The sequence below is a fragment of the Podarcis vaucheri genome (genome assembly GCF_965113315.1).
Source record: "Podarcis vaucheri genome assembly, chromosome: 1".
Taxonomy (NCBI): domain Eukaryota; kingdom Metazoa; phylum Chordata; class Lepidosauria; order Squamata; family Lacertidae; genus Podarcis; species Podarcis vaucheri.
The window spans coordinates 63,011,256-63,035,236 of record NC_138759.1 but is presented as its reverse complement, the minus strand read 5'-3'; the positions used below and the strand labels follow the sequence as shown (position 1 = coordinate 63,035,236).

The window sequence follows — 23,981 nt, the reverse complement described above, 5'->3', positions numbered from 1 at the left end:
GCCTCCTTTTATTGAGACGAATATGAAAGCCAGGCAGATACATTTTGGGCTGTGACCTTTACACATCTTCCGTCCCGAGATCATGGGGTGGTACAAAGCTATTTTGGCACCTGTTTCCACAGTGTCATTTTCCCCTTGCACAGTGTAAGATGAAGGAGACAAAAGGTCTCAGGGACAAAAGGTTACAGACAGGACACTGCTGACTGCTGAGACCGCAAAAGGTCAGACACAGGGGACGATGTTCTAGACAGCTTGTGGTTTGTCTGAGGGGGGGTTTTCCCTGCACCCCAGGGTCACGCGTGCAGGCAGACTGTGGCTGCCTGCTGGTGGGGAAGTGTGCTCCCTCTGGACCCCACTCCGCGATATCCCAACAGGAAGCAAATCACAGATTTGACTTAGCCTCATCCATAATTTCCTGGATTCTGCCAGGATGGTAACCTAACCTGCCAAATTCTGCTTTAGTCCCACCCCGGATCTAATCAAGAGTGCCCTGACTTTACCTATGAGCCATCAGGTTCTGAGTTAGGTCTACTAGCCTCTATTTTATGCTTTGAGGTTTCTTCCTGGGAGGGGGACATATTTTTGAAATACTCCAGTCCAGGCTGGGGCCAATATGAAGCAAAGCTGGGTGGGAACAGGACAGATATGTTGGGCCAACCACAGGCATGGGGAACCTGTGGCCCACACGCTCACCAGGGGATCAAATTTAGCCCATGATGCCAATCAGTCAGCTGGCATCAGTGGGTTTAGCTGCACTTGCATGTAACCAAAGCAGCAGTATTTAATCACCCATTCGCCATTGATGAGGAAGCAGAATCCTGCTCACATCCTCCAGAGAGCAGGACTGAAGTCTCTGCTCACCAGAGTTTCATTCTGCTGAGTGCTGCTTTGGCATTGCATTCCCTGTGAGGAACTTACTGGCAAAATAGTACCCCTACAGAGAGCAGGAGGGAACCCTCCACTCATATGATGAACAGAGAGTTTAGGGCTGCTGGGTGCTGCTTCAGCAATGCTTTTCCTGCAGGGAATGTGTCAAGGAAGCAGACTTCCACCCATCCATATGGGTCAACTTTGAGACTACCCATCATATGAGAGACAGGTGGTTGGACCCAGCCACCTGTCAAAATTGGCTCACATGGTGCAGAGAGAAGGTTCCCCACACCTGGCCTAGCACTACCACATCTCTTCAGCCCTTGCCTCACTTTATGGCCACATTTCCAAGTACATTCTCATAATTTTTCAGGACACCTCAGTAGCAATAAGAAGAAAAAATCTCTGTCTGCTGTAGCAAGAGATAGCAGTATCTCAGGAAATAAGACTTTACACAGATTTATTGGAACCAATAAGCTAAAATATACCTTAAATAAGCAGATAATATCAGTTTCATTGACCATGGTGGGTGATTTGTTTCTTTACTTTTATTACTAAGCACAGCCTCTGTCTCAGCTGTAATTTAGTTTCTACAATTAATACTGTCCTTATAGTTAAAGCATTTTATTTCTTTTTTTCTAGATTCTAAACACTTTATAAATAAAAGTGTACAGGAGGGGGAGACACCATTGTTTTATGTCCATCTCTGTGGAAACAAAGAGTGCAAGTCAGATGTTGTGAGAAATAAACCACCCCATTTCCTACCAATGGGTAATGAACAAAACCAGGGCAAATGTGTGGTGAAAGTAAATCTTAAGATAGCTTCATTAATTTTAATATTTATCCATGGCATTTATATGCCACTGGTCAGGCAGACCTTACAAAGTAGTTTACATGATACGATTGGAACACTATGCACCAGTAACAATACAACAAAACAAGATAAAACAGGGGAAATAAAACTTTTTTTAAAGACTGTTTTTGCTTCTCCCTCCCATAAGGGCAAGATGCTTGCTCAGGATCTCCTGTGGGTGACGGTTAGAAAAGGGAGGAGCCACTACTGAGAGCTAGATAGCGATAGCACAACAAGATGCTTCTCTTTCTTCTCTCCTTGTCTCCAGGCAGGGTGGTTTTTCAGAAGACCCTGTGGTGGCAGTTAGTGAATGGTTTCTTAAGACTACTACCCTTTGAAAAATCCAGACAGGATGTTATGACCACTGTGGTCACACACACCCCTGACCCCTGCTCTGTTTTTGTCCCTGCAGTGTTGTTAAAACACCCAGACCAGGCTCAGAGACTCTGGCAGGAAATTTCTGAGGCTGGGCTGAGTTAGCTGCTTTAGCAGTCAGAGATTACAGTACACACTCTGGCAGAGTTGTCAGTGCACTAGATTTCTGGGCTGCCCAAGCCCCTGTGATCCTTGGCTGACGATGACTTCGCTCTGCTAGAAGACAGATATTTCTTTGCAGGGCAAAGTATTTATCAGCTGGCAATTGTTCCTCAGTTCAGATTGCCATTTGAGCCAGAGAAGAAGTCAGGAGCTTTTCAAGCTCCCATCTGCTTTGAATCAGACTTTTGTGAGTCTCAAATGTTCTCCTCAGAGCCATCCTGAGAGGTCTCTAATGACAGGGACTAGGTGAGAAAGCACTGGATTGGAGTGGATAGGGTTCAAGGTTTGAATCTCCTATGCAGGGAACTCAAAATGCAGAGTTATCTTCAAGATTTTGGAACCCCTTAGGCAAGAGACCACGTGTCCCCCTGTTGAAGGGTGAGATTCCACAAACTCTGAGATTGTCTCAGGAATCACTTTACATCAGACAGAAGCTTTCCTCCAGAATTCACCTGGTCATCTGTCTTCATTCCCCTACAGTGCTTTGATGCCCTTTATTGACTTCTGGCCCTTGGTCTCACCTTGAATATTTTTTTAAAAAAATCTTCAGGTACATAAGATGTAGACTTGTCTCTGTTTCTTACCATTGGTATTATTATCATGTCAGCATTCTTATGTCCATTTTTCATAGCTTTTCTACAAAAAATGGTTTCACACTAGAAATAACTGCTCATCTACTTTCTAAGTTAACTACCAAAATAGAAACTGCATGTTACTTCTTATCAGTGTGGTATATATCCCCCTTAAGTGTTCAGCCCCATCTGTTTCCTTTTTAGCTGCCTGGTTAGAGAGAAAGGTATGAGAGTTAAATACGTTTACTTTTTTTTTCTAGCATAGCTCTCACAATGGCAGCAGTTCATCTCCTAATCCAGATGGCAGATAGGTTCAGATGGTGATAGCAGAACAACTTGGTTTTCTTTTGATTATTGGACTGCAGGGTGTTTGTCCAAACTCCAGAGGTTAATGTGACCTGACCCTGAAAGTCAGTGAAAGGACTTCCATTGACTTTGACAGGATTTGACTCAACAAGGTCTAATATTTCTGCCAGGGAATATGCTGTGCAAGCAATCAGGTAGGCATAAAACTATGGGTTTATACTTATTGATCTTGAGTCCTGAGATACTGGAAGGCCGGTAATCAATACAAGGCTATACGCCGGTCACATAATATTTTTCCAATATCTTCCAACATTCATCTGATTAATTTTGTCACAGGTGTAGCCTTGGCTCATTTATTAAAAGTGTTCTCAAAGCTGATGTAAATTAGCATGATAACAAAGAGAGTGGCTGCCTGAGCGAAGGCAAAATTGTACAACAAACACAGGCAGTTTATAGATGTCTGAAAAAATGTACATAGCTAATGTATACAGCAGCCCCTAAACTACAAGGGACAAACCAATCTGATAAGTAGTTCTACTAAAACCAATAGGTTGTCCCTTTGCAAGTTTGCCAGAAATGATTTCTACTGTATCCAGTGGGAATTAAGTACCATGCAGAGTTAGATGTGTCTAAGCAGTGCTCAAAGTATAGGGGGCAAGGGGGCAAAGGGGGGCATATTATTTTATTCATTAGATTTTTATATTGCCATTTATCACAATATCTCAGGGCGGTTCGTAGGATAAAATACAAGGTAAAAAGACAAGTAAATAGTTGAAACGAAAACAACAATACAATAGATAGTTGTTGTTGTTTAGTCGTTTAGTCGTGTCCGACTCTTCGTGACCCCGTGGACCAGAGCACGCCAGGCACTTCTGTCCTCCACTGCCTCCCGCAGTTTGATCAAACTCATGCTAGTAGCTTCAAGAACACCATCCAACCATCTCATTCTCTGTCGTCCCCTTCTCCTTGTGCCCTCCATCTTTCCCAACATCAGGGTCTTTTCCAGGGAGTCCTCTCTTCTCATGAGGTGGCCAAAGTACCATAATTCAAAAGCATCAATTCTTCGGCGATCAGCCTTCTTTATGGTCCAGCTCTCACTTCCATACATCACTACTGGGAAAACCATGGCTTTTACTATACGGACCTTTGTTGGCAAGGTGATGTCTCTGCTTTTTAAGATGTTGTCTAGGTTTGCCATCGCCTTTCTCCCAAGGAGCAGGCGTCTTTTAATTTCGTGACTGCTGTCACCATCTGCACTGATCATGGAGCCCAAGAAAGTAAAATCTCTCACTGCCTCCATTTCTTCCCCATCTATTTGCCAGGAGGTGATGGGCCCAGTGGCCATGATCTTCGTTTTTTTGATGTTGAGCTTCAGACCATATTTTGCGCTCTCCTCTTTCACCCTCATTAAAAGGTTCTTTAATTCCTCTTCACTTTCTGCCATCAAGGTTGTGTCATCTGCATATCTGAGGTTGTTGATATTTCTTCCGGCAATCTTAATTCCGGCTTGGGATTCATCCAGCCCAGCCTTTCGCATGATGAATTCTGCATATAAGTTAAATAAGCAGGGAGACAATATACAGCCTTGCCGTACTCCTTTCCCAATTTGGAACCAATCAGTTGTTCCATATCCAGTTCTAACTGTAGCTTCTTGTCCCACATAGAGATTTCGCAGGAGACAGATGAGGTGATCAGGCACTCCCATTTCTTTAAGAACTTGCCATAGTTTGCTGTGGTCAACACAGTCAAAGGCTTTTGCATAGTCAATGAAGCAGAAGTAGATGTCTTTCTGGAACTCTCTAGCTTTCTCCATAATCCAGCGCATGTTTGCAATTTGGTCTCTGGTTCCTCTGCCTCTTCTAAATCCAGCTTGCACTTCTGGGAGTTCTCGGTCCACATACTGCTTGAGCCTTCCTTGTAGAATTTTAAGCATAACCTTGCTAGCATGTGAAATGAGTGAAATTGTGCGGTAGTTGGAGCATTCTTTGGCACTGCCTTTCTTTGGGATTGGAATGTAGACTGATCTTCTCCAATCCTCTGGCCACTGCTGAGTTTTCCAAACTTGCTGGCATATTGAGTGTAGCACCTTAACAGCATCATCTTTTAAAATTTTAAACAGTTCAGCTGGAATACCATCACTTCCACTGGCCTTGTTATTTGCAGTGCTTTCTAAGGCCCATTTGACTTCACTCTCCAGGATGTCTGGCTCAAGGTCAGCAACCACACTACCTGGGGTGTACGAGACATCCATATCTTTCTGGTATAATTCCTCTGTGTATTCTTGCCACCTCTTCTTGATGTCTTCTGCTTCAGTTAGATCTTTACCACTTTTGTCCTTTATTATGGTAATCTTTGTACGAAATGTTCCTTTCATATTTCCGATTTTCTTGAACAGATCTCTGGTTCTTCCCGTTCTGTTGCTTTCCTCTATTTCTTTGCATTGCTCGTTTAAGAAGGCCTTCTTGTCTCTCCTTGCTGTTCTTTGGAAATCTGCATTCAATTTCCTGTATCTTTCACTATCTCCCTCGCATTTTGCTTGCCTTCTCTCCCCCGCTATTTGTAAGGCCTCGTTGGACAGCCACTTTGCTTTCTTGCATTTCTTTTTCATTGGGATGGTTTTAGTTGCTGCCTCCTATATAATGTTGCGAGCCTCCATCCATAGTTCTTCAGGCACTCTGTCCAGCAAATCTAAATCCTTAAACCTGTTCCTCACTTCCACTGTGTATTCATAAGGGATTTGGTTTAGATTGTATCTTACCTGTCCAGTAGTTTTTCCTACTTTCTTCAGTTTAAGCTTGAATTTTGCTATAAGGAGCTGATGATCTGAGCCACAGTCAGCTCCAGGTCTTGTTTTTGCTGACTGTATAGAGCTTCTCCATCTTTGGCTGCAGAGAATATAATCAATCTGATTTCGATGTTGCCCATCTGGGGATGTCCATGTGTAGAGTCGTCTCTTGTGTTGTTGGAAAAGCGTGTTTGTGATGACCAGCTTGTTCTCTTGACAGAACTCTATTAGCCTTTGCCCTGCTTCGTTTTGATCTCCAAGGCCAAACTTGCCAGTTGTTCCTTTTATCTCTTGATTCCCTACTTTAGCATTCCAATCCCCTATAATGAGCAGAACATCCTTCTTTGGTGTCACTTCGATAAGGTTTTGTAAGTCTTCATAGAACTGGTCAATTTCAGTTTCTTCAGCACCAGTAGTTGGTGCATAAACTTGGATTACTGTGATGTTAAAAGGTCTGCCTTGGATTCGTATCGAGATCATTCTATCATTTTTGAGACTGCATCCCAGTACAGCTTTCGCCACTCTTTTGTTGACTATGAGGGCCACTCCATTTCTCTTACGGGTTTCTTGCCCACAGTAGTAGATATGGTAGTCATCCGAACTGAATTCGCCCATTCCCGTCCATTTTAGCTCACTGATGCCCAGGATGTCAATATTTATTCTTGCCATCTCATTTTTGACCACATCCAACTTACCCAGGTTCATGGTTCTTACATTCCAGGTTCCTATGCAATATTTTTCTTTACAGCATTGGACTTTCCTTTCGCTTCCATGCATATCCACAACTGAGCGTCCTCTCGGCTTTGGCCCAAATAATAGATAATTATAATTATAATAGATAGGTTTTTTTTTAGAAACCTAAAGGCCATGACTTGGCTAAAACGAGAGGGAGCCACAAATTGGAATTTATGGATTGCATAAAGGATCACCCTATTTCCACTATCCACAAATACTTCTCTCTCTCTCTCTCTCTCTCTCTCTCTCTCTCTCTCTCACACACACACACACACACACACACTTGAGAAATGGTTGGGGAAATATCACAGTGGATATCCTGAAAGCACCTCTCAGCAAATGAAACTGACCTGTAGAAAATGTAACTTGAAAAAAGAGACATTGCACATACCTTTGTAAACCAAGAAATTTTAATAAAAAACACATTTAAAAAGGTGTCCTAGGCTTGATGCAGACATTGGATTTTGCAGCATTAAAACGTATCCCTTAAAAAAAAAGAAACTATCCCTAACTTTAATTAGGAATGACATACTAGCTGAACCTTAGCTTGCTAAGCAAAGTCAAACAGCCGCCACTGCATTTTTGGCTAGGAATCAGGTGCTCATTGCCTGCGCCTGATGCCCAGACATAGCTGCTTGGCTACTTACCCTCATGTCCATCTGTTGAAATGGCAAGGTGCCTTCACAGAAGTCACTTGGACTCATGCCTTCAGGGCAGAGAAACCAGTCATTCACAGAAAGCCTGTGTTACAATGCCTACATCATATCTTCTGGAGGTGCATCTCCTTTGAGCCTTTCCTATAGATGTGTTAATTGCAGACATCCTAAGGCCTTGTTACAGCTGATGGGAATGGCGAGCCAAGGGAGGAAAATACGTGAACTGTGCAGGAGGGTATTTCTGAGTTGCCAGCGAGACAGGTTGCGCTTGCAATAGGTGCAGGAAAACTCAGCTGTACTACCTGGAGTGGCAAAATAAAAATATGCAATGTACAACCATGGCCTTTTGGTTTGTTAGGAAGAAAATGAGACAGAAAGAGCACATTTACAAAATGGGTAGAATAACAGACCAACACTGTGTACTACGTTTCCTTGCCCCTTGATGCATGAAATTTACATGAAAATAGTGAATCTGTGTAGAACAACTAAATGACTCAGGTCTCCAATACCTGAATTACTGTCTTGTTACCTACAGGTACCATCTCAGGTGCCGTCTCAATCTGCAGAGGGTGCCCTCTTAGTTTTTCCTTTGCCCTCAGAGGCTCAGGGTGATGGCAGCCCAGGAAAGGGCATTCTCTGCAACAACCAGCATTCTTGACCTTGTCTTGTCTGCAGACCCTAGAAGAGGGTGTTAAAGCAATGGGTAATGGGATACAGAAATGGCAAAGGGTGTTTTGTTTTTTGTTTTTGGATCTATGCCAGGGCATTGGTGCACATTTGGTAAATGGGCTATCTACCTTGCACTGTGTCTTCACAAGGAAGAGGGATGAAGAGAAAAGTAGTGAAGCTCCCAAGGAATCCCACAAATCCCACATGTCTCTAGACAGTGTGGTGTAGTGGTTAAGAGCAGTAGACTCGTAATCTGGGGAACCGGGTTCGCGTCTCCGCTCCTCCACCTGCAGCTGCTGGGTGACCTTGGGCCAGTCACACTTCTCTGAAGTCTCTCAGCCCCACTCACCTCACAGAGTGTTTGTTGTGGGGGAGGAAGGGAAAGGAGAATGTTAGCCGCTTTGAGACTCCTGAAGGGGAGTGATAAAGCGGGATATCAAATCCAAACTCCTCCTCCTCCTCCTCTTCTTCTTCTCTTCTCCAATTTCTTTCTCCTTTTTTATTACAGTAAGAAGTGGCTTGCCTTGATTCAGATCACCATGGGAGCACTGGCAGGCCACGTGCATGTTTGCAGAGAAACAGTGCTTAAGGATCTACAATTAGGACAATTGCATAGTGGTTCCCCAGGGAAGTCTGCCTGGTGCCTTCATTATACACCTTTAGGCGCCAGACAAAACCGTTCCTTTTTAACCAGGCCTTTGGTTGACCAGATCAACATCCTATACCATTTCAAAATGCGGCTTTTTTTGGGGGGGGTGTTATTGGGTTATTGTTTTTATTTTGATGTTATATATTGCCATCTTTTCTGTGAACCGCCCTGAGACCTCTGGGTATAGGGCGGTATATAAATTCAATAAATAAAATAAAATTAAAAAATCTGCGTGCAGCAATGGATGAGCTGCTGGGTATATTCTGTGTCTCTTCTTCAGCATTTACCACACTTGTCTGCATATCCTTTGGAGCACATATAGATTGCATTTGCTGACTCCGGTCAGCTAAGTTATTGGATCAGAGTATGAGCTCAGTTTGTTTTAGATTTTGAGATGTAAACATTTGCATGACAGCTATTCATTATGGTCAGGGTTTCCTTTTTTGCCTAGGATCAATAGAATGTCTCCTTGTATTCTCAAAGGATGTTCTATACCCTGTAGTGGCTGTTATATTTTTACTTATTTGGTCTTTTCACAAGGGCAGAACCAGTGTAAATGCATTTTAAAGTACAATATAGAAAAGAACTAAAACCGTGCGTTTGCCTCTGTCTATGACAATGGTCTCAGGAAGAAAATTTTGCCCCACACCCAGAATTTATTTTGTGGATTAAAGGGAACAGCCAAAACGTACCATGAACATCTGGTAAGTAATTATGTGGAGCAAAAGTGGTGTAATAAAATAAGCAGAAGGGTCATTGCTGCCCTTCAAGTCACTTCTAAAAATGACTATCTTTTATGCAGTATAGTATGCAGAATTTAAGAGCAAGAATTAAGCGCTGCATACTGATCCCAAGAAACCTCAGAAAAGTCTTCATTTCAACTAGAGTTTGTTCTGTGATGACCTCTGCTACCATTTGACTACGTAAAATTACCTCATATTAGAAAAGGAAGTCAAGTTGATCCACTCTCAGATGGCCTTTGAATTTTTATCTCTTAGGCCTTGATCTCTGTTATTGGGACTGAAGCCATTATCAGGCGTGGCTGACTCCAGAGGCCAGACAAAGTTCTCAGCTCAGGTTGTTGCCTGCAGAATTTCTCTTCCATTCACCACAGCCCAAAGTAGACTCTGCCGATGTACACCTTACCCTTTACTCCAGCTCCATTGCATTCCCCTTGCTGGAGTACACAAGGTGTTAGCCATAATCCTTACAAATCCTGTACCTTGGTTTTCGAACAGCTTAGTTCCTGAACGTTTTGGCCCCCAAACGTCGCAACCCCGGAAGTGACTGTTCTGGTTTGCGAACTATTTTTAGAAGCCGAATGTTCGACTGGAGCTTCCTGCAGCCAATCAGAAGCCACAATTTGGTTTTTGAATGTTTTGGAAGTTGAAAGGACTTGTCGAATGGATTCCATTTGACTTCCACAGTACAACTGTAGTTTCTTGAGAAATACTGCTGCTAGATGGGTTTCCCCTCAAACCAGCTCCCATCCAATTTGAAAAAGTAGGTGTTAAAGTGATGTGCATACATTTTAGACATCTGTTATCTATGAGCACATGCAGCAGGGGATACGACCTCATTGCATTTTAAGCCACTAATGTGAACATATCCTCTCTGACACCACTCAGCTCTCTCTTTTGACCTTTCTGTTTGTTGTGAATGTATTTCTATGTCAGGAACAGTGATTCTAAATGATGTTTGGGTTGGTGAAAATAGAATACAACAGTGGTAGTTGCTCCATATCAATTAACAAACATAGGGACCTGCCTTATCCGCACTTTGGTCCATCCCAGTACTGAGTGGCAGCTGCTCCCCAGGGCCTCTGACAGAGATCTCTCCCAATCCTACTACCCCAAATGGTTTTAACTAGAAACAAATTAACCAGATTGAATTTGGGGGTCTCCTGATAAAAAGCACATTACTTGCATTGAATTGTGGCACTTCTATAATTTTCATGTGTCTAATCCCAGATGTCCTACTCAGCAAAACTAATATCAGAAAGATGCAACTGGTATTGATTAGCTTGCAAATGATTTGGATTGTGAATGCTGATGTGCTTAAGGTGAGCACAAACTGATTGTAATATTAGCTCACTGACTTTGCAATAGAAAAAGCCACAGCGAATCCTGAATACTTGCACCTAAAACTAGTCATATAACCAAAACACAAACTTTACATTTTTCGCGGTTGTTTTTTTTCTGTTACCTGAGGGACGGGGGCACCAAATCTCCTATCCCAGAAGCTCAGTTCCAGTTCTGAATACCAAGTCTCAGAAATGAAGAAATAAGGGGGGGGGGAGGTGATTTGAGCACGCAGATAAAAATAATATTCAAAGGCCATGGTTTTCTAGGCGTGGTTTGGGTTTTCATGAGTTACCTGTAACTTTCCACATGTGATGATGATGATTTTATTATTTATATGCTGCCCATCTGACTGGGTCACCCCAGCCACTCTGGGCAGCTTCCAGCAAAATATAAAAACATAATAAAACATCAAAAATGTAAAATTTCCCAGAACAGAACTGTTTGGATGTATCATTTACTGTCTTTTCGTTAAAAAGTTCTTCAATTTTGAATTTAACTTGTGGGCCTTGGGCATGTTTTTATTCAAAAAGGACTCAATTTTTATGCATCCAGTCACTTCAAACTCCACGGTTTTAATATCTGCAGTGAGCCCCACATAGAGTGCATTGCAGTAGCCCATGCGGGAGATAACCAGAGCATGTACCACGTTGGTGAGACAGTGCACAGGCAGGAATCCCATGATTCCTGACTATTGGCCATGCTTGCTGGGGCTGATGGGAGTTTGAGTCCAAGAACATCTGGAAGTCGCAGATGCCCCCCCTCACCCTAGTGCATTTGATTGTATGAAATTTTGGAAATAAAGAATTAACAATTAGCCCCCAGGCAGTCTTGAGTCCCCAGCACCTCTTTCCTTTTTTTTTCTTTTGTGAACTATTCACTGCTGAACCATAACTTCGAGGTATTCCAAACAATAAGTTTCTGGCATGTAATGTACTAACTGTATATTTATTAAAGTACTGTTTCTGAATGTTTTTAGGTTAAAGAAGCAATGGAACGGCTTTTAAAAGAAAAAAAGAAAAATACCCTCCTCACTCCTGCCAAGTAATCTTGAGTTCTCAAACCCTGCTGATGTTATGCTTCTTTCCTTCTGACATTTTTTAATTCCAGTTTTACTGTACAAAACTCTGAGGCATTAATTCTCCAGCTAATCTTTCTCCTTAGAAAATTCCCCGCCATTAAAAAGAATAGCTAATCACCATAAACACTGCTTAGACTCTCTCATGTTTTCCAGACTATTTCAATAATTAATGAGTTTGCATTAACACTTTAAAAAAAATATACGATATCAGAGCAATTTGTTTGGCTGAAGATCTGAACTTCAAAGAGTCTGTCAGTCTTATTTTTCACTAGGGACCAAAGCACACATTGGCCCAGTTGCTACAGCTGCCCCAATCTCCTTGGAGAAAGGGTGAGATTCATGTAATAAATAAAATACCAATATTTTTGCATGTCATCGCTCAGGTCATATTGCAGCAGGTTGCAGAGGAGTTCAAAATTGATGATATTTTCTATGGGAAGCAAGTTAGAAGGCCTGTTTGCCACAATATGGCTGCAAAGAGAAGTGGGGGAAAGCAATTGTCATAAGTAGAATGGCCTTGCACCCTTAGTTGGGCAAAGTGTTCCAGAAGTCATCCTGAATTGCTCAGGTGTGCATAGTAGAATCTTGAAAGGAAAAGGAAATCTCCATGTGGGGTTGAGAGAGGGTTTGTTAACATTGTCCTGATAGAAAAATCAAACTTGGGGTCAGAGGGTGGAAAGAGACATTCAGCTTGAATATTGCAATTCCAGGAATTCAGAAACCTTCTGTGAAAATTCTAGATGCTATTCTGATATGCTTTCAAGGAGTCCACTGCACTTTTGAATATTCTTCTGGGAGCTGCCCAGAGTGGCTGGGGAAACACAGCCAGATGGGTGGGGTATAAATAAAATTGGTCAGGGTTCAGTCTGACTCATTTTTTTTCTTTGTATAAGAACAAGCACGAAGGTGGTTTCTCAGCCCACTCACAGGTCCTTATAATATCAGTGGGAACCGTTGGTCCTGGCGAGTATTAACCACTTTCAGTTTTAACCTGAGGATTGTCATTTGTCCAGTTTTAACTTTAACTTTAATTTATTTGAATTAATTTTGGGATGCATTTTAATCGATTGATTGATTGCTTTAGCCCCTCTGAGCCTGGCTCTGGCCAGGGAGGGTGGGGTACAAATAAAAATTATTATTTATTATTATTCACTCTGTAACCTGCTGTGATTACAGCAATGCAGACTATGTATTTGTTGCCATCTACATTTTCACAGAGTTTTAACTCTTTCCTCTGAAACCATCTCTGCTCAAGACATATTTCACCTCTTTCTTACCCTGGATGTTCTGCACGCTGCCATGCAGCGCACCTGTGAACAGAAACAGGTTGTGTGTGTTGGATCCAGAACCTTGAATTGAAACAAACCACTCACACAAAGGGGAGGGAAGTGCAACCAGAATTAAATGAAATGCAAGTAAGCTGATGTATTCTATAAAACATGCTGCCTAGGTTAAGGAAACTGCATCAATTTTGTATATTGCCACCTAATTAATTGCACTTTTATTCTGCTCATTGCTCAGTTTTCTATAAATTGTATGGAAAGCTTCTGCTCTAAATTTTTGACCTTGGATATTTGAACAAAATCAGCCGGATGTGTACCAACGGCAATGTATTTTCACTGATTTTGGTAGCCCAGAAAATTGAATGTCCTGATCACGTACGGACAGGGATCCTCTTGCGGACAATAGTGCTGAAAGACAATAGTGCTGCCACGGTTGAAGACAGAAATGCTTCTGAATACCAGTTGCTGGAAACATCTGGAGGGTAAAGTGCTCTTGTGCTCAGATCAGTGACGTAGCGTGGGGGGTGCAGGGGGGGGCCGGCGGCACCGGGCGCAACATCTGAGGGTTAGGGTTAGGGGGCGCAAATCCACGGGTTAGGGGGCGCAAATTACTTGCCTTGCCCCGGGTGCTGACAACCCACGCTACGCCACTGGCTCAGATCCTGCATGTGTGTTTCCCACAGGCATCTGATTGGCCACTGTGAGAACAAGAGGCTGGATGGGCCATTGGCCAGATCCAGCAGGCTCTTCTCAGGTGCAGAGTTAGGACAGAGCAAACACTTGTGACACAATGTTGGGGGTGGGGAGCACAGGCACATTCCTGATACGGCAAGTGCTCTACATATAAGTAGTGCGTGAACAGAGCTAGCGTGACAATAAAATATGGTTTTCAAGCTTGAGGAATCCTAGCGTCCGGCTTCGAATAAACAAAGGTGCCTGATTTTCAAGAGTGTTACATACCAGAAAACCTGGCGTGGCTGAAAACCTGGCAATTATAGGGGAAAATGAAGGGAGGAAGTAGTAATGTGAGCTGTCTCCTGATTTGGCAAAGCACAGGTCAGCTGGCTGTTCATATAGACTCTCTCTGAAGACTTTAACACTGCAATCAATGCAGTATTTTTCATTTTTTTACTTTCTGCTGACACATATCGGGAGAAGTGCAATGCAGTCCATGACAAGCAGGAAGCCTGTCTTTTCAACCCACTCTCGGAGTGCATTTTATGGAACTCTTCCACCATCACAGGATGCTCTCAGCAAATCATTCTTTGACAGGAAGCACTAGATAGTGAAATACCATCTTAGGTCTTCTGCCTTCTGTGAATTCTTCCTTTCAGAAGGCCTTGGAGGTCAGAATCCATAGGATTGTGGCTGTAAAGGGAAATGGCAGAAGGCATTGTTGCAACACCAGACTACCTTATGCGTCCTGTCATGATCTTCATGGTCATGAGAAATTGAAATGTTGTGTTTCAAAATAGTAAGTGAGTTGTCACACATGTGAAATATAAACAACACAGAGTTTCATAGGCCCTGTAGAACCTTAAGCATCTGACCTGAATTCTGCTGAAACCACAACAAGCTTCTAGTCCTGTAGATGACAGCTTAAAACAATTGATAAATAAAGATGACCATCTACCAAGTGATAATTAACTACCGTGTGCATGTAACCGCCCGGTAAGCCTTATGGTACCGCCATGTGGTCAGGAGAACATTTGCTTATGTTTCTGCACCTGTTCTGAAATAAGGGGAGCAAAGGGAATGTAAAATTCTCATCTGTATTTGTCTGGATGGTGTGGACAACTGGCTTACCAAGTGATCACTCCAAACACTGAGATTAATCTCGGTGTTGGAGAAAGTAGCACAAGAAGCAGCTCATAGTGCTTTAAACTTTTGATTGCTTATATGAGCAACAATATATGAATCCATGGCTTTTGGCTGCTGTATTACCCACTGCAGTAGTAAACTGCATATAATTTGATCACATTGGAACTTCTTCTTTTAATTTGCACATGGCTAGATTGTTTTCTTCCCCCTCTTTTGCAGCTCTCTTTGAATTTTATATCCTTTTAATGAGGAACTAAAATGGGTGCAGTCTTTGTGAGCTTCTGCCAGATGTTGTTTAATAATTTCATCCCAGTCAATCCTTTTGGAGACTCGATGGTGGGAATTGCACTTGGCTGTCTGCTGTAGCATCTCTTTAAAATGGAACCATTTTCTTAGCTCCTCTTCTGCATGCACTGAAGAAAATCATCCTTAAATGCTCCTATTTCCTTCTGATCCTATAGTCTCCAAGTGTGGCCATACAACAACGGTTATGATTCTCATTCCTCTATAGAAAATGGTTGTAATACTCATATAACTTTTTTTGGTGTTGTGGCTTTATTATAGAAATAATGCCTCTGAGTATGAGCAGAGGGCTTCTCTTCCATCACTGCAGGTGACATTGGGAGGAATTCAGCATTGCACTAAGGTGATCATTCTGTCAGGGTAAGCATTTCTGCTTGCCCAACAGAATTATCCTCTCTCTTCTATCCCTAGAATTCTCTGGACCCCACAAACCAATTTGGGAGTGGGCACACAGGGGGAGGAGAGGGGAAAGTCACATTACATAAGTCACATTCACTCACGGAACTCATTAGTTGAATCCCTCCTAATGTTTCTCACGTTGTATTCTGGCTCAGGGCAATGTAAACCAGGAGGAGGAAGGGTTACATCATTTTTTTCACCAGACCCACACTTCAGGTTGCTTATGCTGAGAATGGGTTATTGGCACTGAGTCACCCAGTGAGTATTGGAGCAAGGATTCTTCTAACCCAGTTCTATCCAGTCCAAGTCCAACTCTCTAGCCATTACTCTACAACAGTGGTGGATAACCTGTGGGCCTCTGGATGTTAACTGAAAGATATAGAGACTCCAGAGAGATGGGAGAAAAATTCAGAGGCAAGCAGGCATGTATTTGTTTTTTTAAGAGGCTGGTCTCAGGAGCTATCAACATGAATGCTATTCAAGCAATCTATTTCTCCATGTGCAAGGCAACAGAAAGCTAGCAGCCTTGACAAACTGCTTCTTGCATAACTGAACATGATCACACTCACTCTTTTTCATTCAAAGAAATCTAATAAACACCAGGAGACAAATCCCAGGCCAACAGTTCAGCTGTCCAGTTGATTGACTGGGTTGCATCCTATCTGCCCACTAAGGGCAACGGCGTGAAGGGAAGGGATTGAAGATCAAAGGCAATTTTGTGAACCTTCCAGGTTCCTGGGGCTGAGAGAGAACCAGGAACAATGAAGCTGCCTGTAAAAGGAAAGAAGTCCTGTCATGTCGTTTCAGCTTGCAATGGAAAAACAAAACAATTGTTAGTGCAGTGAGTGACATAGTACTCTTTAATTGCATTTTCCCTTTGTCGTTAGAGTGAGAGAAAGCCCCATAGTTCATAATAGATTATGCTCCCCTGGCCATAGATATGGCAATCATGTTGTTGCCGTAATGTAAAGCCAGGCCCTTTATAACCTTCTATAACACAAAGAAGGGGTTCTATTTGAGGGACAAGTTACAAGAAATCCTGCCTCTGCTTAGCTCCCCAGAAATGTGAAGCTATTGTTCATGGTGCACTAGGCCCAACCAGAATGAGCTTATTTCTGTACTTTTGGCGTATTTATTACTCTAGTTTGCTTTTTAAACAGGGATCAACATGGGAAAGTTCTGTCCCACAAATGCTTCCCTTTTGGGAACCTGAGTCTCTTCACTTTGTTCTCTCACCCAACCATCCTTCCATTCTAGGAAGTTTTGAATCAAGCTACTACCTAAACAGATTAAAATAAACTCAGCTTTTGGAAGGGATCCCAAGGGTCATCTAGTCCAACCTCCTCTAATGCAAGAATCATAGCTGTCAACTTTTCCCTTTTCTTGCGAGGAATCCTATTCAGAATAAGGGAATTTCCCTTTAAAAAAGGGAAACGTTGACAGCTATGGCAAGAATTCCAGCTAAAGAATCAGTGACAGATGGCCATTCAATTCATTGTCTTGTTATGAACCACCCTGAGACCTTCGTGTATAGGGCAGTATATAAGTTGAATGAATGAATGAATGAATGAATAATAACCTCCAATGAAGGACAACACCACCTTTCAAGGTAGCACATTCCATTGTCAAACAGTTCCTACTGTCAGAAAGTTTTTCCTAACATATAGTTGGAATCTCTTTTCTTGCAATTTGAATCCATTGGTCTAGGTCCTAACCTCTGGAACAGGAGAAAACAGGCTTGCTCTGTCTTCCACGTGACAGCTCTTCAGATACTTGGAGGGGTTTCCTTTGTCAAGCAACCTTTCCCAACTTTAAGCGCTAAAGACACCAGAAGTAGACCCACTGAAATCAGAAGGATTTAAAGTAGTTTGGATCTAACTTCATCTCCTTCCTTTTACCTTCTTTCCAATAAAAAGAAAGGATGGCTAATATTAAAAGCTGTTGGAAACACTATTGCAGCATCTGTCAAAGTCATCGGTGACAAAGCTGGGTATTGAATTTAGCCACTTGCATTTCTAATTTCAGTCCGGTAGAGGGCAATTGTGCTCAGAACAGCAGTGAAAAAGCATCTCCTCTGCAGCTTTGAATACTGAATAGTGATGCCTGTTGAAAGAATGCAGTCAAAAGTTTGGCCTTGATATTTGATCCTGAATCACTGATCTAGTACACCACACAATGTGTCTATAGTTTAACGATATAATGCATTTTCAGGTGGAAAATAAAGCTGCACTTCTGCCTGGAAATTAGAGCTGCTGCTTCTTCTTCTTTGGCGATCACTCATAGCCGAGTAAGATTGTCTTCCATTAACACGGTTTTAACAATGAGTCTGTAAGTGACTGTGGAGGCCAATTCTGGACCCACACATCCTTCCACAGTGGGGATATTGATTCCTGGGTGGGAGTTGATCACAGTATGGATTTGCCAAGCATGCCTTCCTCTTAGCCCGTTTAAGCATCTAGCACACCTTACAGCCCATTAAATGCAGAACGCAACCCAGGCTTCTTCATCACATCTACATAGCACATGTGATAGTTTACATTATGTAATTTTTTTGTCTCTTTTGAGGACTAAGCAAGAAAATAGCAATGAATAAATACTCTGTTCTTCTTAATCTTAACATTGGTTCTACCATTATGACAGTAGCATCACACACACACACACACACACACACACACACACACACACACAATGTTTCCATGTAATCAGGTCAGACATGGCTGCTATAACTTAAGGAATTGGCATCTGACCTTTATTGGTTGACTTGAACCATTAATCTTCCTGGGCTCCTGGCTCCAGGACTGACACAGAGGCTTACCATGTGATTTATTGTTTTTTATTTATCACATTGTCCCCTGCTCTTCCTCCAAGCAGCTGAGAGCAGCATACAAGGTGTTCCCCCAATTTTTATCTTTACCCTGTGGGTCAAGCTGAGAGGTAGTGACTAGCTCAAGGTTACCCAAGAAAAACCAGATCAGTAAAAAAATAAATAGCCTATGTAATCTAGCATTTGCTACAGTGGCCAAACAGGTAGGAATATAGGAAGCTGCCTTATAATGAGTCATACCACTGCCCATCTAGCTCACTGTTATCTATACTGACTGGGGAAGGGTAGTACTTCTGGTGGGGGGACACGTCGTGTTTCTTCTGGTGTAGTTTGGCCACCTTTGTCCCCACTCAGCTCTCACTTGAGGCTCCTAGAAGCTGTCAAATGCGACAGCATCCACACCCTGGGAATGGCTTCGACTGGCTGGCTAAACCAGGTGAGGGTAGCTGCATGTGAAGACAGGCTCTGGCGCGTTTAGCAGATGAGACCAATAGTGAGCCCAACGGTCAAGAAGCCATTTTTTTTTGCCTTGTCAGGTAGGGAAGGTAGCCCATCTAGGAGAAGGAAAACTCTGAATCTAAACCTCCTCTGCCCTGAGGGATATCTTTGGGAGAAGAAAAGTCTGGGTAGTAAACCCTACACAAATCCAGTGGAGTCCCTAAGACGGTTGGATGGCACCTTGTACTCCTTCTTCTGGCAACTCCTGCAGCCAAGTTGGTGCCAGATGTAGAGCTCTGCTTTCCTTTGGATCACATCAACAAGGCTGAGGTAGGGGTCTTGTCATCTGGCCAGCTCAGGACCTCCATACACACTGCCCAGGTTTGCGCCCCAGGGAGGTCACTTTGCTGCTGCCTAACACAGTGGTTTAGCTTCATCCCTAGAGGCGCACTCTATTGTCTCTCAAGACAGATGGATGCCAACAACAACAACAACAACAACACTGAGCTCATAAGAGGAAAGCCTATGAGAAATCTGCATGCAAAACAGGAAGGCTATAGCTCTTTCCTGCTGTGGTTTCCCATCAGCTGGTATTTCTGTGGTATAGTGCCTCTGATGCTGGAAGTTGCACATAGAAATAATGGGTAGTATCCATTGATAGAAAAATTCATGCAGGATAAGTGAATGCCACAGTTTACTTAGGTACTGGGAGATAAAGTATTTTCTTTGTCCCGAATCTCCTACAATTCAGCTTCACTGGGTGACCCCCTGCTTGGGGCTCTGGGTATATTCATTTTTCAGGTTGAGGCCACACAAAAAACAAGATGGACTATCCAAACTTTACCCTGGTTTGGCAGTTCCAAACTAAAGGCACCATGTGTTTAAAGTTTCCCAGCACACATTTAAAGCACATTACTCCCCCCTACTAAAAATCCTGAGAATTCTACTTAGTTAAGGGTGCTGGGAAAACTACAGTTCCCAGGATTCTTGGGGGGAAGTCTTGTGCTTTAAATGTGTGTTGGGTGTGCTTTAAGTGGCCAAAGTAATGAATAGAGAAAACCAAGCTGACCTCCAGGGACACAGGACAGCAAGTCGCTTGTTCTATTTTCATAATCACTTGAAACAGATTAAAATAATTGGGAGTAAACATTAACAAGCTCGTAATGTTTAAATACCCTTTTCTCGCCCTACTTTCATCAAGAAAAGCACCATCTTTTACATCTTCTAAGTTAATCTGAAGCTGCCAGTGTTACCACAAAACTGTAATTGCTTTTACCTGTCAATATATTTGGGGGGTGCGTGTGTTTGTTTTCCTGGAGATCCCAGTTGCTGATTTTGGATTTCCAAAGAAACAAAGCAAGGCACTTATCTACAAATTCTCTAAAGGATGCAGAGGTGACTGCAAGAGTACAAACCTCTCCTTCTGTGTCCAGCATGCCAATATGCTGAAAATCTGTGGAATAGTTTTTTGGGGGTTGTTTCCACCCACCCACCCCAGTAAACCCCTAGTAAAATTCCAAAGTTATGCATTCTGGCACTCAAGAGTATCATGCTGCCAGTGTACTTAATTACTCAGTCAGCTACTGCAGAGCTCCTGTAAGTGATAGGTCACTTTGCTGTTTTAGCAACTGGTAGCCTGCATATAGAGCAGCCAGCAAAAAGGCTTTGGATTTTGTAGACACATTAGAAAACATTATTTTACCCTCCCAACGACCCTGGGCCATGGTCAGCCAAATAAAACCTTGCTGCCTTCAGTGAAATGCAGAAGCAGCTTTGGCTCGATACAATGCAGAAGCCACAGTGGAGTGGAGATTCCATTAATACACATACAGACCCCAAAGTCTGTGATCTCTCATATCCACCCTGCAGAGTGTCCTCCCATCAGATGTCAAAGAAATAAACAACTATCTGACATTTAGAAGACATCTGAAGGCAGCCCTGTTTAGGGAAGTTTTTAATGACTGATGGTTTTAATGTATTATTTATCTTTTGTTGGAAGCTGCCCAGAGTGGCTGGGGAAACCCAGCCAGATAGGCAGGGTAGAAATAATAAATCATCATCATCATCACCACCATCCCAAACCCCTCTGCACAGCTTTCTTGGATTGCGTACACTCAATGCCATTTTTGTCAATCCAAAATCATTTATTCTCTACCAACTCAACATGCTGCTTTCAGTCTAGATTGCTGTCCGCAAAGGTGGGAGTGCTTACTTGATACATTTGAAAAGCCTCCTTTTGATTAGGCTATGCTTCTTCTCTGCACATGTCCCAAGTTAAGGATGAAGGAAGCAGCAATTGCAATGTCAGTGGGCAGGTGTGTGGATACACCACCGGTGCCAGCACCCCCTGCACCTGTTTTCAAAGGGACACACTACAACCTAATGAAGAATCAGTGTACTCCCTGATTTGTAATCATAACACGCATCTAATACTAGTTGCATGTAGCTAAGACATACATCCAAGATTCCTGGAATTTCACGCCAGATTGGGAGTTATGTTTTTCTCTGAAACTAAAATGCCATGTTGTTGGAAGAACCAGGATAATGCAGTAAGCTTTAACTAGAGGGCTGGGGGAGTTAAGGTGGATCAGTGTAGGATTCAGCAATAATTGGAGACAAGGGTGGTGCTGTGGTCTAAATCACTGAGCCACTTGGGCTTGCTGACCAGAAGGTTGGTGGTTCGAATCCCTGTGATGGGGTGAGCTCCTGTTGCTCTGTCCCAGGTCCTGCCAACCTAGCAGTTCAAAAGAACGCCAATGCAAGTAGATAAATAGGTACCACTGTGGTGGGAAGGTAAACGGCATTTCTGTGCGCTTTGGTTTCCGTCACAGTGCTCCATTGCACCAGAAGCAGTTTAGTCATGCTGGCCACATGACCTGGAAAGCTGTCTGTGGACAAACAGCGGCTCCCTTGGCTTGAAAGCAAGATGAGCGATGCAACCCCATAGTTGCCTTTGACTGGACTTAACCGTCAAGGGGTCCTTTACCTTTTCAGCAATAATTAATAGTTAAAGATTCTGATCTTGCATGTTGTTCTTCTGAGTAAAGTTTAATAGTTGCTTACTCATATTCTACTTTATACATAGTATACATTGCATACATTGTTCCTTATTCCTCCCTTCCCTGGGATTCATTCCTATATTTCTGCTACTGATTTCTTTTTGATGCAACCCTGCTTATATCTTTTCTAAACTGAAATGCATTCACTGGTCTTCTGCTGGTGTGTTTAAAACTATAATAATAATAATAATAATAATAATAATAATAATAATAATAATAATATCTTTATTGTCATTGCCCCCTTCGGGGACAACAAAATTACTTGACTGCTCCATAAAAACACTAATTAAAACAATACAGTATAATACAGCAAGGGAGATTAGATGACTTTCAAAGTCCGGGCTTCCCATTCAGGGCCGAGATCGCTCTGGAGAAGAAGCTGTTCTTAAGACGGCTCGTTCTTGTCTTCATCGCCCTGTATCTCCGTCCCGACGGCAAGAGCTCGAAGAGACAGTGACCAGGATGCGATGGATCTTTTACTATGTCCAGTGCCTTCCTATGGCACCTTGTGGCATAAATCTGCTCTAAGGTGGAGAGTGGGCAGCAAACAATGCTCTCTGCTGCCTTAACAACCCTGCACAACCCCATCCTGTCCTGGATAGTACAGCTTCCGTACCACACACATAAGCCAACTACCCTCTTGCCCATTGGGACAATTTAAGAACCTCATTTTTCACAAGAAGCCATCAACAGCAGTGGCAGTAGCAGGGGGCCCAGCCACTGATTTAGGCTAGAAGTCATTTTGCCACTGGCTGGATGTGGTCATATTCCAAGGATTCATTACCCATGTCCCAGAGTGTCTGTTATTTCCTCAACCCTCTGAGGTATCCTTCCCCCAACCCGGAGTCCTCCAAATGTTCTGGATCACAAACTCCCATCAGCTCCTGGGGCTGAAGTGATAAAAGCACAGGCGGGCACCAGGTTGGGGAACGATGCTCTGAAGATCAAGAAGGTGTTTCAGATATTTTACAACTTCTGGATGTGCAGATTACAATGGTTCAAAGCCTTAATGATTGAATATAAATGAAATGTGTGGGTGCTTAATGGTGCCAAAGTAACAATATAAATAAATATTCAAGTAGCAGCAAAAGAAATAATTGTGAATTAAATAAACAAGAATTATCAAGTTAACCATGAAGGCTGTTGACAGACTTAATCTTAACAAAGAGACTAACAGTTCCTGCTAGACTAAAGATTTAGAATAAATTCCTATTCCTTATAAATAAGTTCCTTATACATGTCATATCAACCTGTCCAAGGTTGCTATAGTTACCAGATGTGTAGCTGCTGATGTTTCTCCAGGGTGGTCATTCCATTAATTGGTTCAGAAGTTAATCTTACTTTGAATTTGAAGTTCTCCTAACAAGCCCAAACCAGGCTTGTGGATTTGATTGATTGTCTCCTATAGCTGCTTCGGTAACCATGACAACCTTTATCCAAACTGGAGAGTAAAGGCTGTTTTCCCCAGTCTGTGGATGCCCATCCTTATATTGGCCATTGACGTCTTTAGCATTACTTGTCTTTTCTGCCACATGCCTGCCATTAAAAGGAGGAAGAGGTTTTGCCTTAAGCTCACATAAGATGTGGGGAAATCAGCTGTTGATCTTTAGCCATCAGCGCATCTGAAACTGCTTCACTGTTGCGCGAGAGATCTTCTAAAGCTGGACAAGGAATTATAATGCCACATTAGCTTTGCTTTGGCGTCCATTTCGGAAGGCCTGCCTCTACCCCTCGCAGCAAGAGCAAGGCAGTCAGGGAGAATGAATGGCTATTCCATAGGGGATCGAAGTTAGTGTCTCAGTCAACAGTTGCACTGCTGCTCCTTGCTCTGTGGCTGTTCAACAGCCCATAGTACTGCATGATTTAAGGAGTCTGCCAGACTCTCCTGACTCCCTGCCTTGCTTGAATTAGATCTATGCTCAGCAGGCCTGAGCTACACAAGAGGAAGGGGGAAATCACTGGGCAAGGTCCCCAGCACCTGTGCAAAGAGCAGAATTGCCTTAAGGCACCTTTAGATGCCATATATTATTTACTGAATATTTATCCTTATTTGTTTGCAC

At 42.8% G+C, this 23,981-nt stretch overlaps 1 long non-coding RNA gene across 1 annotated transcript in view; it reads left to right on the top strand.

The window, feature by feature from the left end:
• Window positions 1-1,517: 1,517 nt before the first annotated feature.
• Window positions 1,518-23,981, top strand: part of LOC309527735 — a 52,939-nt gene continuing 30,475 nt past the window's right edge. Inside the window, exons 1-2 of the long non-coding RNA XR_014217317.1 lie at window positions 1,518-1,641; window positions 3,198-3,332. This is a non-coding gene — a long non-coding RNA (uncharacterized lncRNA). The remainder of the gene's footprint in view (window positions 1,642-3,197; window positions 3,333-23,981) is intronic.